Source organism: Rattus rattus, chromosome 6 (assembly GCF_011064425.1).
Source record: "Rattus rattus isolate New Zealand chromosome 6, Rrattus_CSIRO_v1, whole genome shotgun sequence".
NCBI lineage: Eukaryota > Metazoa > Chordata > Mammalia > Rodentia > Muridae > Rattus > Rattus rattus.
Genome location: NC_046159.1, coordinates 66,408,384 through 66,428,184, shown reverse-complemented (window position 1 = coordinate 66,428,184; position 19,801 = coordinate 66,408,384). Strand labels below are relative to the sequence as shown.

The 19,801-nt window shown below is 37.3% G+C and overlaps 1 protein-coding gene across 4 annotated transcripts in view; it reads left to right on the top strand.

The window, feature by feature from the left end:
• Nucleotides 1-19,801, top strand: part of Lrrtm4 (leucine rich repeat transmembrane neuronal 4) — a 770,671-nt gene that overhangs the window by 95,856 nt on the left and 655,014 nt on the right. The window lies entirely within an intron of this gene.

The window sequence follows — 19,801 nt, the reverse complement described above, 5'->3', positions numbered from 1 at the left end:
TTAAGTTAAAAAATACAGTCAAAGGTCAGGAGCATTAGAATTTAGAGATGAGCCAATAACAATTGTAACAATGTTATGTGGGTAGGATTTCAAAAGTACTAAAGTGACACACACACACACACACACACACACACACACACACACACACACACACACACACACACACACACACACACACACACACACACACACAGAGTGAAAGAGAGACATAGAGGCAGGGAGACAGACCAAGATAAGACACAATGAACCATTGTCAGCCCTTGACTCTTTGCTTACTGAAAATATATTTTCATGCAATTCATTTTAGTCATGGTTTCCCTTTCCAGTCCTTTCAGATGTTCTGAACACCCACAGCTCCACACTGCTTTCTAGCTTTAGAAAACACACCACAAACAAAACAGAAAAAAAAAACCCACAAGAAACCATAGGGAGACACACTTATACAAAACACACACACATAAAAACACAAAATCAGAACCCATACAATGTATGTACAATGTATAAGATTATCTGAATTATATGTATCTCATATTATATGATACATATATAATCATATATTATATGTATCTTACAATGTATAAGATTAGCTGAAATGCCCAAGAAAGGGGAGGAAGAACCTGTAGAGACCATATCCAGAGGCTATGCAAATCCTCAAGTTGGGGGATGGGCTCATCCCAAATCATCCACTCATCTCCAAAATTTTAACCCAGAATTGCTCCTGTCTAAAGGAAATATGGAAACAAAGTGTGGAATATAGACTGAAGGAAAGGCCATCCAGAGACTTCCCCATACAGGGATCCGTCCCATTTACAGACACCAAACCCAGACACTATTGCCAGTGCTACGAAGTACTTGCTGATAGGAGCCTGATATAGCTGCCTCCTGAGAGGCAGAGTCTAGCAAATATAGAGGAAGATGCTCACAGCCAACCATTGGACTGAGCACCGATTCCCCAATGAAGGAGTTAGAGAAAAAACTGAAGGAGTCAAAGGGGTTTGCAACCCCATAGGAAGAAAAACATCAACCAAGCAGATCTCCGAGAGCTCCCAGGGACTAAACCACCAACCAAAGTGTATACACGGAGCGACCCAGGGCTCCAGCCACATATGTAGCAGAGGATGGCCTTGTCAGGCATCAATGAGGTCCTTGGTACCGTGAAAGCTTGATGCTCCAGAGTAGGGCAATGCCAGGGCAGGAGGCAGGAGTGTGTGGGGTAGCAACTTCACAGAAGCACGGGGAAGGGTGATGGGAGATGGGGTTTCTGGAGGAGAAACTGGGGTGGGGGATAATATTTGAAATGTAAATAAATAAAATATCCAATTAAAAAAAACAGGAAACCACAACGTATAAGCAAAAGAACAAGACAGAAACAAAGAAGCAATAGGAAACACAGTCTACAAAAATACCATTTAGTTTGTTTTTATGTTGACTCTCTATTGCTGGGTAAGTGGCCTACCGTAAGTATGGTTTATATACCCAGTGAGACTACACTGGATGGGGCTATTTTTTTCATTTGAGAGCCGTTGACACTTACAGATAGCTTCTGTGTTGAGTTTGGGAACTTGTGTCTCTTTCCCCTCTCAGCACTAAGGCATCATCTGCCTTAAACCTTTGCAGGCCTGTGCATGTATCTACCAGAGTCTCTTTGAGTTGATACTGTCTTAGTCCCATTGTGTCTGGAAGAAACTGTTCCCTTTATATCATCCACCCTCTCTAGCCCTTACAATTTTTGCCTCCCCTTCTGCTTCCTGGTTCTGAGGAGAGAGGGTTGATGAAGACATCTTACTTTATACTGGGTGGTCCAACGTCTCTCACTCTCTGAACATTGTCCAGTTGAGAATCTTTGTGTTAGTTCCCATCTATTGTTAGAGAAATCACCCCTGACATTTGATACTGCTGTATTTGTCGTCTGGCTGTACCTGTAGAGTGATGTCTGAATTTCGGTATTTACTCATTTGTCTCATCCTAAGTTTGATACTCTATGGGGATGACATACAGACACAACACACACACACACACACACACACACACACACACACACACACACACACACACCAGTCAAAAAAAAAACCTTTTAGACCAAGGTGTGAAACATTTCACCCAAAACTATAAAAATAAAATATATATTACACAGACACATACATAAATATTCACTTACCAACCTTCACCAAGTGTTACAGTTGGAGGTAATGACAGAGGACAGTCTTGTGCTTGATTAGCTGTATAATTAGCTCGAGACTTTCAAAGGTTTTTCTTTCTTTACTTCGGGGCTATTTTTCTTTCAATTGATTCTGAGAGAGGGAACTATAGCCCAACTGTGACCCAGACATTTTGAGCTGGTTGGTTACAGTATGCTAAAATGTTTTTTATTTTATTTTATTTTTTTGCTAAAATGTTTTAAAATAATCGCTAGCACTTAAACGTTGGAGGACTTAAATATTCAGATGGTCAGTATCTCTCCCATTTTATCCTCGTTTCTAGGCACCCTACAACCCTCAGTCAGCCTAGATGTATGTATGCCCCCATGCAGTTTTCATAGCCCATCGTTCACCAGGTACCATATACACCTTCAGATTATTTTCCAACTCTATTTCTCAGTTCTGTCGTCGCAGCAGCATCCGTTAGTTTGGACCTTGATATTTCTCCTGATTGCCAGGTGTTAATGGCATTTGTATACTTCTTATCATTGCAATAAGAACTCATGCCATTCCCCCACGATGTCTGAAATAGTTTTCCATTTAATATACAACAAACTTCTGATAGTTATGTCAATGAGGGACATGTTGGGGCTTTGTTTGTTTGTTTGTTTGTTTTTAGCACAGATCTTCTTCTGTCACTTAATTTTCCCAGTTCTGTTTCTCTCCAAGTTTTAGAAAATTTTTACATCTCCCATTCTTGAAAAAATGTCCTGATGTAGGAAAGACTCCTTTATTTTCCCCCCTTCCTTCCTCCCTTCCTTCCTTCCTTCCTTCCTTCCCTCCCTCCTTCCCTTTCTCTTTCTCCAGTATCACGCTTATTTTTTTCCATGCACTCCATTATGTTTTCCTAGGCAATCTTACAGGACACCCATTATTCTGCTCCCTGTCCCTAATGCTAATTCTAACTCATCCAAAGAGTTATGGTCCTGGAGTAGCTCACACTTTTCAATCACATACATTCTTGTTCAATTTGCTTATTATTCTAACTGTCTTAACAGCTGTTTCCATTTGAGAAGTGGTTGCAAAAATGATTTTCTTGCCATCTCCTAATCATTGGTAAACTCAGAGAAAACTACACTCTAAATCACTAACTCTCCCCAAAGGAATTCATGAGCCAAATATACAAAAATGGCTGAGCCTTTGGTACTAGTGTCAGAAGTACTCAACAGATTATAAAGTATGAGTTCTTCAGATTATACATATACATATATGTATATATTTTAAATAAAAATTTATATATTTGTTATTTGTATATTTAAGTATGTAGTCTTAAATTAATATTCTATATTATATAATACATCATATAGTTTATATATATCATATATATATTTATATATATATACTGACTGCACATGTATGAGGATGAATGCATCTATCCATCCTATTAGACTATTCTCTTTAAGTTTGCATTATTTTCCCTTAACCCTGTGCTTAATATTTCTCCTCTTGCTCCATTTTCATCTATCCCCTTTCTCTTTCCCTCTCCCTCTCCCTCTCCTGCCTTGTGGGTTTTTTGCTTGCTTTTCAAGATAGGGTTTCTCAATATAGCAGCCATTGCTCTCCTAGGATACTTTTTGTAGAATGGGTTGGCTTCAGACTCACAGAGATCTTCCTGCTTCTGCCTCCAGAGTGCTGGAACTAAAGACATGGGTCACCATGCCTGGCTTCATCTGTTCTTAAATTGGGGCTCAGAGAATAAAGCTCTTTCTTCATCCTTTATTAAGAAGGAGAATAGAAAGGGAAGGGTTAGGACTGCCTTTCATGTTGAGACCTGCAATTTAAATATACACTGCATTTTCTTTTCCGTATTCTAGAACACTAAATTACCAAAGATATATTAAAACCACATAATAGCAACCTATTTCCTTGGTCTTTCACAATGTCCTTTTGGTTGTGATACTCTAGAACTCAGCACCACTCCATATGCCTGTCTCTCAGAATAGCAGCAAGGAATATTGTGAGAACTGTGGGCTCTGCTAGGCAACTAAACCTCTCTGTGCTCCTATCCACCTCTACGAAAAGAATGGCACAACATTGAGCATGTGTGGTGACCCACATGAGTTTCTCAGAAAGGGGATTTGCATTGGAAATTTACCAGACAATTTCTAGCTCCAAATAATGCCATTGACAAACATTGCTTTTTGTCCTCATTTGTGAGACAAAGGAAGGTATAAGAAGAAAGTGGACCTGGTACTGAAAAGATGGGACAGTGTCTACTCTTCACACCTGTGATGCTATTGATGCCAAACTCTGTGATTTTTCTATTAGTTATTCAAAAATGATGAAATTAGGAATAACAGATACAACTAGTCTGTTCACACTTGCATAAACACACACATACACTCGCATTTCCATACATACATACATATACAGACACACACACACACACACACACACACACACACACACACACACACACACACACACGCCTCACATACCCCCAGTTTCTTCTATTACACACCTCTCCTGAACAGAAATGAAATTACAGGTCAGGATGAAGAGGGTGAGTATGAATACATGAACCATATTTTGAACTTTTGTTAATATAAACAGAATGATAGAGATCTAAACCTGTAAATTATTTTCTGCTAGGATTTTTTTTGTTGTTGTTGGCAAAGGGATAATTTAAACATGAGTCTGGGGAGGTACCCTGTCTATTACGAGTCATAATTTCATCACTTCTGTAAAAGTCTGACCTCTATCAGAACTCAAGATACCCAGTCTTGCCAATCATCCATCGGAGGCTGCAGTTAGAGCATGGGCTCAGCAGGAGGGCAGAACTTGTACAGCCGTCCACAGCACTATAGCTGATTTTCATGCAAAGCTGTCCTGACAGTGACAGAAATGCTAATGCTACCTTCTGTGTGGCCTGGCACATGTCCTACTTTATAGTCCCTTGAGAGTGCATAAGAAATTAATTATAGAATGATTAAGAAAAAGGAACATTTTCATAATTTGTTTTCTCTCTGTGCACCTTTCTCTTGATTTCCCCTATGGTTCCTATATCTAATCTGCTATTAAAATAAACAATACCATTTCTGCTTCTATGTTGAAAGGGGAGTGGTTAAGAAATAAGTAGTACAAAGGCATCGCTATGATTGTCATATTCAAAATATTCATTATAAAAAACCTTTGCTTGGCAACAGCAAGATAATCCAACAACACTAGGACTGTTTCCCAACCTCCTCAAACTACATTCAGGGTCTTCTGTAACATGACATTATGTATGTGCTCCAAAGACCACTGAGCTACTAAAAAATGTGCAATAAAGTCCATAGGGCTTGTGAGGAAATGAAGTTAAGTGCATAACACTCACAAAACTGTCAGCAACACATGAGGCACAAACACAAGACCGAGAATAGTGCAGCTCTATTCATGTTGCCTGGCTACAGTGTCAGATGCCACAGTAGTAAGTCACACAGACTTGCTGATTGAGGGTCAATATCTAAAGGATTATTTGAATCTCAAAGCCTCTTATAAAGTAGTATGAGGGTGAAGAAAAGGACACAAGAAATAGATGGGTGTGGTTAAAGAAGTTGATAGGAATTTTCCTTTTTTATTGGTTATTTTGTTTACATTTCAAATATTTTCCTTCCCAGTCTCCCCTCCGCAAATCCCCATTCCATCGTCCCTCTCCTTTGCATCTAAGAGGGTGTTCCCCTCACCAACTCCACTCTCAACACTTTAGCAGCAACAAGCCTACACAGGACCAAGAACTTCCCCTCTCATTGATGCCAGATAAGTTCATCTTCTGCCCCATATGCAGCTAGAGCCATGGATCCATCCATGTGTACTCTTTGCTTGGTGGTTTAGTCCCTGGGAGCTCTGGGGTATGTGGTTGGTTGATATTGTTGTTCTTCCTCAATTCAAGGTCTTTCCATATGGTTTTATTCAGCTAGGTATAGGTTGGGTTTCTGTATACCTTAAGTATTTTCACTGGCATAGATATATGTAGGGTCTCTCTAAGATATCATTGTATGTATAGTTGTTCCTACTAAGCAGTTTCCAGGGAACAAGTCTGAATGTTGAGAACATGTATTAATGGACAACATTAATAATTTTATGCTACTACTGGCAGCCTGATGATAGATATGAGTCATCTTGCACAAATATCCATATATTTCAACTTTTATTTATTATGTTATAGTGTAAACCTATGTGTAAGCATGTCCTTCATGTGCAGATCTGAAAGCAGGAAAATATTTTCAATATGAATATTGAAAATACTTGCTGCTAATGTGTGATAGTGATTAGATATAGGAAGCTTCACACATAGTTTATGCAGACTTTAATACTTTGAAGAAGATACTAAGTGGTAGTCCTGGATTTCAGTTATGATACTCTGTCCTAAGACACTGTGAAACCCATTCCTACCCAGAGATGGCTTTTGTCAGAGGGTGTTAGCACCACAGCCTAGAAAGAAAACTAGGGATGGAGAGATACTTGAGAGCTTAGTAGCATTCATGGCTTTTGTGAAGCATGCAGCCCACTTCCGGAATTCACACTGGGTAGTTTATGACCATGCATAATTCCAGTTCCAAGAAATCCCAGTCCTTCTTCTGCCATCCACAGGTGCGTACGCGCACTCCCAGGCACTTCCTTACACATAGACATACACACAATCATAACTTAAATAAAACATAAATATATGTCTAATTATCTATATACGAGAGTAGGAATTACTGGCACTGGATTTCCTGAAACTGTAGTTGCAGGCAGTTAGGAGACTGAGTAGTTTCTGGTAACTAAAAGCAGGTTCTCTGCAAGAACATCCAGTGATCTTAACTGATGAGCCATCAATCCCATCCCAAAATACAATATTTTTAAGATCAGAATTTACTGCTAGGCATGTAGTTCTGTTAGTATCAAGAACATATCCTTGGATTTAATCCTTAACACCACATAAACCAACTGTTCAGTAGCACAAGCCCATAGTTCCTGTACCTGAGAATGAGAGGGAGAATGATCAATAGAACAAGATCCTTGGCTGCATACTGAATCCAAGGCCAGCCTGAAACACATATGAAGCTATCTTTAAAGAAAAGCAAGAGTGTTTACTTTGCACATTTTTGTGTATACAAAGTATTTATAATAAAGTAACCCTTCCTATTACTCCTGCTCCACTGACACACTTAAAAATGTATTTTTTTACTCCTCAGTTAGTTCCTTCATTACCTCCTTTTCATTCTAATCATAGTTCAGTTCAACAGTTTTGTACCTGACAATGAATTTATTAAACAGTGAAATCTCGCATGTATTTGGAAAGATGTTTTCACAGTAATGTTTATGTTTGGCTTTTCAAATCTGACCTAATATATAGATTGCTTACTGGTAGAGATGGAAGGCATCTTCCACCAAATGCGTACTAAAGGGGTTCCTGAGTTTTGCTTAAGAAGTAAAATTATACATGCTAAGGGAAGCACAATGACAGAAGAAAAGTCTATGGGACAGGATCTTTTGGAAAGTGCTTTCTTAAGCCTGAAGTCCAACCATTGAATCTCCTTTGTGACTCTGTCCGCGTACTCCAGAGAGAAGGGGGGGGGGAGGAGACAAGCAGATCTCTGAGTTTGAGGCCAGCCTGGTCTACACCCAAGACTCCACAGAGAAACATGTCTGGGAAAACAAAACAAAAACAAAGAGGGAAAACACTTCTGATGTTAAGTCACTAAGTCATAAAAGGTGTTAGTAGACACTAGAACGTAGCCTATTTTGGGATTTAGAGTTGCAAACCACTGATGAGACAGATTTATAGAAGCTTCACATTTCTTGGTCTCCTAAGACTCAGCACAAGTAATGCCTTCCAGCAGAATATAGACAATACTGTCAGCGACAAATAAAGCAGGAATGTTAACCTCATTTTGTTGCTCAGGAAAGTATATTTACAATTGCATGGACAAACATATACCTTCTGTAGTGGGAAGAGAAGAAAGATAATGTATGAGCCAGAATGAATTCAGCATCCATTTTGAAAACCATGAACATGGAATCTTTTTTTTTTTAATTTTCAAAAATTATACTTATTAGGTTTTCTGATGCAACACATGTATTAACTGATCAACATAAAATAAACAACACATTAAAGAAAATAAAATTAGATGTATTACATATCTAACAAAGATCATCCACAAGGATTTTATCTTAGAGTTTGGGTTTATAGCTCTATGATAGGGCATTTACCCAGAGTATAAGAACATGCATTATGGGGCTGGTGAGATGGCTCAACATTTAAGAGCAATAGCTTCTCCTCCAGATGTCTTGATTTCAATTCCCAGTAACCACATGGTAGCTTACAACCATCTATAAGGGAATCTGATGCCCTCCTCTGACATGGGTATGTATATGCAGCACAACACTCATAAATTAAATAAATATTTAAAAAACAAATCAGCATTCAACATCTCTCATGTGCATACACATGTGTGGGTGCACTCGTGTGTGCACACGCACATACTCATACACACACACTGACACATATGCAGTGTGCAGGCACACTAAAACACATAGAGAGGTAGGTAGGTAGATAGATAGATTTTAAATAAGAAATCTGAGAAACAGATTATAATAGTCTAATATCATTGTATAGATATCGACCAAACAAAATAGCATAGTTAATTTCACTTTATAAAAATGTTAAAGACCCCATAACTAGTGTAAGCCTATAGGCTACCCAAGAGTTAGGATATATAAGTTATCTATTTTTGCTAACCACCAATATACACATGGCTTCTTTATGCATGTATTAATATGAAAGAAAGAAATGTAAAATGAGGGAGGGGGCAAAGAGAGAGAGAGAGAGGAGGAGTATGCTCACTGCATCTTACATCTCATTTTAATAATGTTTCAAGGAAACAAAAGGTTTTGGAAACAATCATTTTACGATATTTTTCAGTAGATACAAAGGTCTTTGCAGACTTGACTTAGTGAGCAGAAATCTGTAGTGTCATTTGCTGCTAATGTTCAGCCAAGAAAATGGCCACTTTTGTCAGGGATATACCAAGTAGTGAGTAAGTGAACAAGTAATCATGGTGAGGAGCCAAACGTCATAATATGTAGATATAGAGATAGAGATAGAGAGAGAGAGAGAGAGAGAGAGAGAGAGAGAGAGAGAGACAGATGATAGATAGATAGATAGATAGATAGATAGATAGATAGATAGATAGATAGATAGATAGATAGAGGTAGATATAGATATAGATATAGATATAGATGTAGAGGTAGAGGTAGATATAGATATAGATATAGACATAGACATAGACATAGACATAGATATAGACATAGATATAGATATAGATATAAATATATGTCAGAAGACTAAAGGGCACGTCTGATGAAATAATGGCCTCCTGGTATGTTTTAGCTCAATGGCTGTCTTGGTTGGCACTGAGGTGACATACCAGTCACATAGTTAGGCAACGTGCTTAAGTTTTACAGCTGAGTACCTAATGACACAACTGTAGGAGATACCATGCGCTAGCTTAAAGGAAATTGACTGTGGTTATTAATAACTATCTTAGAACAGTCTGAACTTTGTTATGCTAACTGTAATTAATATCAAGTGAAACATTTAATAAAACTGGTCATTGCTGCCTAGAATGATTTTGTTTTAATGGGCTGTTTGCAGCCCTATGGTAAAGCAAGTGAATGCATGGATTACAATGTCTGACTGGGTATGTTCCTATGAGAGTTTCCCACTCCGCTATAAACTATGATGTATTATCACTCTGCTCATTGTTACTCATTTTCTTTGAGTCATACTTAGTAATCACAATCACTCAGTGCCCAAGGCATTTGAGCTTGCTGTGTTTCCTGCTAATACAATTAACTCTTACTCCTCACAACTCTTCCTGCAGGGCTTTTTTTTTCTTTTAACAAAACTCTCAGGGTGTCATTAAAATGGGTTCCTGACTTAGTGTCTTCCTTCGAGCTTTGCTTACTCTGTCACTTTTTTCTTTTTAATCTATAACCTCAGATTCTTCTTAGCAGTGATGCTCGATTTTATTATTCCTTGTCAAGCATATTTAATTTAGAGTAGACACACTAGATGCACTCCTGAAATATGTATATATTAGGAACTCTATCCAATTTTTGATAAAGACTTATGAGATGATGTTGTAGACTTGAAATCTCTTTATAGCACACTATATGTACCACAGAAAGCCTCAAAGACTCTATGTTTTAGAATCCCAGTCCGTCATTGAGCTAAGAATTACAGTAAACATAACGGCAACAAGTTATTAATGTTTACGGAATGTCAGATATTCTGAGACTAAAATTCTATTTGTAATACCCACTGTAAGGAAAACATACTATCTATCCATTTGTTAGTATTTTCTGGATTTGCTGAATAATGACAATGAAAAAAGTAATTGGTTATAACTTAAGTGTTCTAACCCCTCCTTTTTTCCCTTTGAATACCAACAGCCAGGGGATCTTTTGATGCATGTATATCTGCTCTGGCTGCCTCCCAGTCTATAAGACTCATCACTGGAACAAAAAACCCTGTATAAGCTAAGTAGGTAAATGCTTCATCACCCTCCCTCGGTGGCTCTTTTCTTAGATTAAAAAAAATAAATAAATAAAACAGTGCAAGCTGGACTCTGGATGGACTTGTTCCTAACCACTTTATCTACCCACTTTACAAAGTTCATATTTTCTCTTCCCATGTGCTATGCTGTTTTCTTCTGAAATTTAATATTGAGCAAGCTCTCTTGACACAGAACTTCATCATGACGTTCATTCAGCAAACAGTAATAATCACACAATTAGATTGCATGTTCTCAGTGAGCCCATACTATACTCCAGATAACTACAGAAGCATTCCATGTGGATTGTATCATTTGTCTAAAAATAATTATTTTAATTTTAATTATGTGTCTGCATGTAGCTGATGTGTACATAAATCAATGTGCTCCTGGATCCCTTAAGAGGTGGCCATATCCTCTGGAACTAAACTTGAAGAGGTACTTGACATAGGAGAGAAAGATATACAGGACCTATGAAAGAGCAGTGTGTGTTCTCAAACTCCTTCCTAACACGCCAGCACAGGTAATTGGATAGTTTTGCTCATTGTAGAAAATCCAAACTATTGTCAATAGGAAGGGTCAATATTGCTTTATAACTTTGGAAAAAGCCAAACAGGAGCTACTGACAAGAACACAACATCATGATTCCTTCTCAGATGCTCCTACTCAAATAATGATTCTAGATTAATTGTTTAATGAAACTGTCATTGGAAAAAAGAAATACTTAAGTGAAATGTATCAGTCAAGTTAGTTCTGAAACCTCTTTGCATTTAGCACAGTTGTCATTTCTGTTAGAATCCACTGTGTTCAAGTCTTTCCATGTTGTTCTATAGGATATCATCAACACATACACTTCAAAATATATTGTGTGGTAGATATTATTTTATTACATATATTATGTGTAATAATTTATATATAAAATACAGATGCATATTAAATATTCCCTTGTCTATCCAGACTGGCCTCAAACTCACTATGAAATCAAAATTAGTCTTGAACTTCTGTTTTCTATCCTTGCCTTGATGAGTTCTGGAATTAGAAACATGTGTTATCATTCCTGTCTTCTGCAGTGCTGTGCATGGAATTCAAAACTTTACTAAGCGAGCTCTTTGCCATCCAAGCCACCTCCCTGGTCCATGAATTTCTGAAGAGCTTTCTCTCTATTATTTTCTCTGATCCTTTGCTTATATCACACTGTCCAAGATGAGGAATACTCTTTGCACATTTTTGCCTTTGCCTCGTGACTGGTTAGGAGATGTAAGGAAGTTTGGGTGAAAATCACCATCACCGCCTTCCCCTGGTCCATGAGAAAATAAACCATAATTGTTCAAATGGGAAACTTATCGCAAATATATGAAGTGAAAAGTTTTAAAAAAGAAAACAGTGAAGGATATGTAAATGATGACTGTGTATTGCAACTGTGCAGTTGTTCCTGAGACAAATGTTTACTTTTTTGCCCATTGTTTTTCACTATTCAAACCTAACAAGTTTAATATCTTTGTGAAAGGAAAGTGATAAGAAAAAGATGTGTGAAATAAATGAGCAAAATAAGATTTGGACATGCCAAGTTATTTCATTAAATGTGGAGCAAAAATCCAAATAGAGACTGTTAACACCCACTGAGTTTATGTACTCCAAGCACAACACTATTTCTAGAAACTAGTAAGCCACAATAGGTGTTAAACAATTCACCTCACCTATTTGTTCAACAAAAGTTTTGAGAGCTGTTATGAAGAACCACTTACAATTGTATGCATTAAGTACAAATCATTAAAAAAGTTAAATTGTTTAAAAGATAAAAAGGACAAAGCTCTCTCTTTTTGTTCTTTCATCTAGTATATTGTAGCACTCATTGATATGAGAATTCATACAGACTTTTTCTTCCATCTTTCCTAAATTGGGTATTGCTTATTTACATTTCAAATGTTGTTCCCTTTCCCTGTTTCCAGTTCATCAACCCCTAAACCCTCCCCCTCTCCTTCTATATGGGTGGTCCCCTCCATATCCACCACCCATTACCACCACCCAACAATCCCGTACACTGGGGGTCCAGCCTTCACAGGATCAAGGGCTTCCCCTTCCACTGGTGCCCCTACTAGGCTATACATTGCTACCTATGCAGTTGGAGCCCAGGGTCAGTCCATGTATAGTCTTTGGGTAGTGGCTTAGTCCCTGGAAGCTCTGGTTGTTGGCATTGTTGTTCATATGGGGTCCAAGCCCTTCAAGCTCTTTTCAGTCCTTTTTCTGATTCCTTCAACGGGGTCCTGTTCTCAGTTCAGTGGTTTGCTGCTGGCATTCACTTCTGTATTTGACATATTCTGGCTAAGTCAGGAGATCTATAACCAGTTCCTGTCAGCCTGTACTTCTTACCTTCATTCATCTTCTCTAGTTTTGGTGGCTGTATATGTATGAGGACATGTGGGGCAGGCTCTGAATGGCCATTCCTTCAGTCTCTAAACTTTGCCTCCCTATCCCCTCCTATGGGTATTTTTGTTCCCCTTTTAAAGAAGGAGTGAAATATCCGCATTTTGGTCATGCTTCTTGAGTTTCATGTGTTCTGTGCATCTTGGGTCATTCGAGCATTTGGGCTAGTATCCACTTATCAATGAGTGCATACCATGTGTTTTTTTTTTTTCTGTGATTGGGTTACCTCAGTCAAGATGATATTTTCCAGTTCCCTCCATTTGCCTATGAATTTCATGAACTCATTGTTTTTGATAGCTGAGTAGTACTCCATTGTGTAGATGTACCACATTTTCGGTATCAATTCCTCTGTTGAAGGCCATCTGGGCCTTTCCAACTTCTGGCTATTATAAGTAAGGCTGCTATAAACACAGTGGAGCATGTGTCTTTGTCATATGTTGAGGCATCTTTTGGGTATATGCCTAGGAGAGGTATAGCTGTGTCCTCAGGTAGTGCAATGTCCAATTTTCTGAGGAACCTCCAGACTGATTTCCAGAATGGTTGTACTAGTTTGCAATCCAACCAACAACGGAGGAGTGTTGTCTTTCTCCACATACTTGCTAGCATTCTATCATTGAGTTTTTGATCTTAGCCATTCTGGACTGGTGTGAGGTGGAATCTCTGGGTTGTTTTGATTTGCATTTCCCTTATGACTAAAGATGTTGAACATTTCTTTAGGTGCTTCTCAGCCATTCAATATTCCTCAGCCGTGAATTCTTTGTTTAGCTCTGTACCCCATTTTTTAATTGGGTTATTGGTCTCACTGCAGTCTAACTATATGAGTCCTTTGTATATTTTCGATATTAGCCCTCTATCTGTTGTAGGATTGGTAAAGATCTTTTCCCAATCTGTTGGTTGCCATTTTGTCCTAACAACAGTGTCCTTTGCCTTATGGAAGCTTTGTAGTTTTATGAGATTCCATTTGTCGATTCTTGATCTTAGACATAAGTCATTGGTGTTCTGTTGAGGAAATTTCTCCAGTGCCCATGTGTTTGAGATTCTTCCCCACTTTTTCTTCTATTAGTTTAAATGTATCTGGTTTGATGTGGAGGTCCTTGATTCACTTGAACTTAAGCTTTGTACAGGGCAATAGGAATAGATCGAATTGCATTCTTCTACATATAGATTTTAATTCTAAGAATTCAAATAAAATTTACTGAGTTATCTTTAAATTAATATAGAGATTTGGTATATTTAGATTTTTCATAAATACATGCAAGTATACAAATATATTAAAAGGATCAGGTATGTGTTTGTGTGTGTGGTGTGTGCTGTTGTTGTTGTTGTTGTTGTTATTTTACTTTATATGTTTTCTCTGAATGTTTCTGTACCATCTGCTTGTATGCAGTGCCTTCAGGAGGCTAGAAGCAGATGTCATATCCCCTGGAATTTGAATTGAATTAGAATTTGAGACAGCATGTAGGTTTGGGTAATCCAACCTGGGTCCTGCAGAAGAGCAGCAGTGCTCTTAATCATTGACTCAGCTCTCCAGCCCCACCCAAAAGTTCGCTTTTCTTTCTTTCTTTCTTTTTTCCTTTCTTTCTTTCTTTTTCTTTCTTTCTTTCTTTCTTTCTTTCTTTCTTTCTTCCCTCCTTCCTTCCTTCCTTTCTTTCTTTCTTTCTTTCTTTCTTTCTTTCTTTCTTTCTTTCTTTCTTTCTTCCTGGTGAGGATTGTTTTGTAATAATAAATCAAATAAATGATTCCAGTATGTACAACAAAAATACTTCTTCATTAAAATTGGAAGAGCATGTCTCAACAAACACAAAACAATTGGTCAGATTGCTCCACCAAATATCACCTACATCCCTTCAACATCAAATTCATTTGGCTAAAAACGGATTATAAATTTTATAAGGGTCTTGAATTTTTTCTAAATCCTACTCATGTGCAGAGAATTTGAGACCATCAAGTAGTGTTTACAAACTAATCATCAGTATTAGACACTGCAGTTATAAAAGATAAATTACATTTGCACTGGCTTTGTGAGATTCACTTCTATAATAATTAACTCAAATGCATCCAACTAGTTCTGATTTGTAAACTTAAAGGGTAGACTCTACTGAGCTTTCTTTGACATTCATATTCTAAAAAACAATGCCCATAATAAAATTATTTTCAAAGCAAATGCTTAATTTCTTGTAGTATTATAAAGACCAAATACATTCACTTTTTACATTTTCATGTATTTATGAGGGTGTGTGTGGTAGAGTATGCACACTCTGTAGCAGTCAAATGGCATGAAACACATGTGACAGTCAGAATACAACTTGGTGTCAGTCATCTCTGAAGGATGGAACTTAGATCATGAGGCCTGGCCACAAGTATTACCACAGCTGATAAGCTGTTTGTCCCCAGGAGACTATATCCTCAAATCTTGTTGTTTCTCAAACAGTTTTGGATTTTCTGTACTCTATTTAAAGAATATTCCATTTCAGCCATAATTTAGTCTGTTTGAAGAATATTAAATTTTATCTACAGTTTCCTTATGATTCCATTGTTATTTATTAACCATAATGCTGAGTAGCATTTAGTATCCCACAGGGCAAATACCAGTTTCCACATTTAGATGTACAGTAAGGAAGCAATCTTTGCGACTGCCAGCTTGAATTGTTTTGATCCTCTTATGGCAGTTAAAACAACTCTTAGTGAATTGGGTGAGTTGTCAGTTTTGTAATCCTAGATGCTTCATAGGCTACAGGATGACCAGACTGTTGAGATAGCCTGACCTATCGAGTGAGTTCAGGGACGCTCTAGGTAATTCATTTTTATTTTTAATATAAAAGTTGGGAGGATACATATATAGTTCAAGGGTAGAATGATTTCCCAATGTGCTCCAAGCCTTAGTAAAATACTCATTACCACAATCAGTCAGTCAATCATTCTGTCAATCAAAATACAAGTGTTCCTGCAACAATTATTTTACCTACAAAATGATAACACGTTGCCTTGTAGTTTCTGCTCAGTGGATTAAATAAATAACATACATAAAAGTAGATAGCAATAGCTTAGATTTCTAATCATTTATTATTATTAGCTATAATCTAGTTTTATCACTAATTCAAGGAAACACGTATTTTTTTTCCAATTTTATTAAATTGGGTATTTCTTATTTACATTTCAACTGTTATTCCTTTTCCCGATTACCAGGCCAACATCCCCCTAACCCCTCCATCTCCCCTTCTATATGGGTGTTCCCTTCCCCATCCTCACCCCATTACCGCCCTCCCCCAAAGAATCCCATTCACTGGGGTGTCTAACCTTTCAGGACCAGGGTCGTCACCATCCACTGGTGCCCCAACAAGACTATTTATTGCTACTTATGCAGTTGGAGTCCAGGGTCAGTCCATGTATAGTCTTAGGGTAGTGGTTTAGTCCCTGGAAGTTCTGGTTGGTTAGCATTGTTTTTCTTATGGGGTCTCAAGCCCCTTTAGTTCTTTCACTCCTCTCTCTCTCTGATTCCTTCAACTGAGGTCCCTTTCTCAGTTCAGTGGTTTGCTGCTGGCATTCATCTCAGTATGTGTCTCTCGGGAGAGATCTACATCCAGTTCCTGTCAGCCTGCACTTCTTAGCTTCATCCATTTTATCTAGTTTGCTGGCTGTTTATGTATGCACATGTAGGGCAGACTCTGAATGGCCATTCCTTCAGTCTCTGTGCTAAACTTTGCCTCCCTATCCCCTGTGATGGGTATTTTTGTTCCCCTTTTAAAGAAGGAGTGAAGCATCTGCATTTTGGTCATCCTTGTTTAGTTTCCTGTGATCTGTACATCTTGGGTAATTCGAGCATTTGGGCTAATATCAATGAGGGAAACACATATTTTTAATGTATAAATTTTGACTTCTATATATAGCCTTGTATAGATTGCCTATTATGGAACTTCCTTTAATGATAAAGGGACACATTTTACTGATATTTTGCTCAAAATTAGCTGTTGTTTTTCTAAACTGCAGCCTGAAGTAAATATATTCAGATTTATGTATTAAAATAAAAAGACATTTTAAATTCATGCTCATATTAATTTTTTACTTCATTTAATTACATTTGACTTAATTCCACAACATGAAAGTAAGGAAAAACAGAGGAAAGGGAAAGAAAAATGGTGTATGCATTTAGCCTTGAAACAGCTCAATATAGGGCTAAGCTCAAAGTGGGAAATTATCTCATTTACTATATACAGCATTCTAAATTTGTTCTCAAAAGTCTTCTGTGTTTATAGTCACAACATCTTAGTCTTGAAGGGGGCCTTTTTTCAATAAAACATTACTTTGGGCTCCAGTATAAAGTGTAGCCCAAACACCACTCACTCAAGGGCCATGCTTGCCCCACAGCCTGTGCATTACTCTCATCTGGAATAATTTACAGGACATGTCTGATGCCATAGCTTGATGGCATAGTTACCTTTGTCGACAACGTCTAGTTCTATTGTTGTGTACAACTCTCAAGGCCTCTGTCATTTACAGTTTTAGAGATTAAGTCTGGGCCCATACTAAAAAACATCCATTCTTTGAGTATGAGTACGGGTTGGGTGAAAAGGATCAGTAGGGAAATTACTTGCTGTATATGAGGAGCTAAGTTTTAATCCAAAAAGACCACATAAAGCAGGCAATGCAGTGAGCACTGTAATCGTAGGGGTCTTAAAATAAGATGGGAAAAGGAGACAGAATAATCCCTGGACGCTCCAGGGCCACCAAGCATGTCACACACAAGGCGGTGTGACAGTCTCTAAGCAAGGTAGAAGACAATGGCCAGCACTGAGATTATTCTGAATAAATATTTTCATGTCATACACACAGGCAAGCATGCACATATGTACACACACACACACACACACACACACACACACACATACACACATATACATACATTAGCAGACACGGGCATATATATGAAGATATACACATATGCATAGAGACTTACACAGAGACACATACACAAACATAAACATACCCATACACACACTCAAACATTCACACATAGACACACACATACACACACACACAGACACACACACATACACACACACACACACACATACACACATATACATACATTAGCAGACACGGGCATATATATGAAGATATACACATATGCATAGAGACTTACACAGAGACACATACACAAACATAAACATACCCATACACACATTCAAACATTCACACATAGACACACACACACACACACACACACACACACACACACACACACACACACACATCGTCATATCCCAAATGACCAAATGAAGTACTTTGAACTCAAAAACTTTTTTGGATGATTTATATGGAACTGCACCTGTAGTAGTAACCATGCTATTTTCTCAAACATTTCGTTAATTCTTATTTCTCTATTATTATCAAAAGTGGAAAAGTCATTTTTATTTTGCCTCCTACTTAAAACACTGTTACAGTTAAAGGAAAAAAATCTGAGTTTAAAAGCCTTCTGTTAATGTATCAATTTCTGTAGTCTATAATCGGTATCAAGGCTATTTTTCATAGTTCTACTCAGCTATATAATCTGATTTACTACGCTACTAGAATGCATATTTTTTATTTCACTCATGGTTTAGCAATATAATTTGCACATATTTTACATACATCATAAATTATATTTTATAAGCTCTGAAATATAATTGTGTGACCTGTCATTAATTTAAAGAAGTTCAGCTATTTCTTATTTTAACTTGGACAACTTCCTTTTTCTTCCATTTGAAATAATACTAAATCATTCGATTGTAGTGTTATTAAGTATGCAAAATTATTACTCCATGTGCAATAAAGTTTGATTTTGAAATATTTTTTAAAGAAATAGAGTTGAGGATGTACTATATTGTACAAATATACAATAATGGAAAAATGGATTTCACGACAATATATTGCACCTAATTTGCTTTTGTAGAAAAAATTTATACCGAGGTCCATTTCACTAATTATTTATGCATATGCCCTTACTCCTACCAATTTTTCCCTTAAGTTGTGGATAAAACTAAGTCATAAAATGAACACTACTGATTCTGTACAAATAAGAGCTTTTTATTATTTATTCTGGGAAAATAAAATGCATCAGGTATCATTTTAAATGGTCTGCAGAAAAAATCTAATATATACATATTAAGTATTCTGATTTCTAAATTATCAGAAATTATTCAATTATCTATAATGTACTTTTTATAAAAGATTGTCTATTATTTTCATTTATGTGTGTCTGACTGAGTTTATGTGCACCATGTGCATATCGAAGCTCACAGAAGCCATCGAGTACCAGATCTCCACGAACTCTAGTTCTAGAATAAGATGTTTTGAGGCACCTTGTCGACACTGGGGACCAAATCTGTGTCCTGCAAGAACAGAAGGCGCTGTTATTGCTTAGCCATCACAACAGCCTCCTACAGTACACTTTTTATTTCTGCTTTATCACTTTTTATGACAGCAACAATAATCTTTACATTTATCTACAGAGATGTATGTCACTTCCAGAGGTGGATATGTATTTTCTTTTATTCAGTGAGTTTCCATTCTTTCATATATAAAGGTTATGCCCCAATTTCTTCCAAAGAACCTCGTTATAGTTTTCAATATAATTCCTCTCAAAATATAGCCTCTAATCAATAATTCTGTGGAATGCTG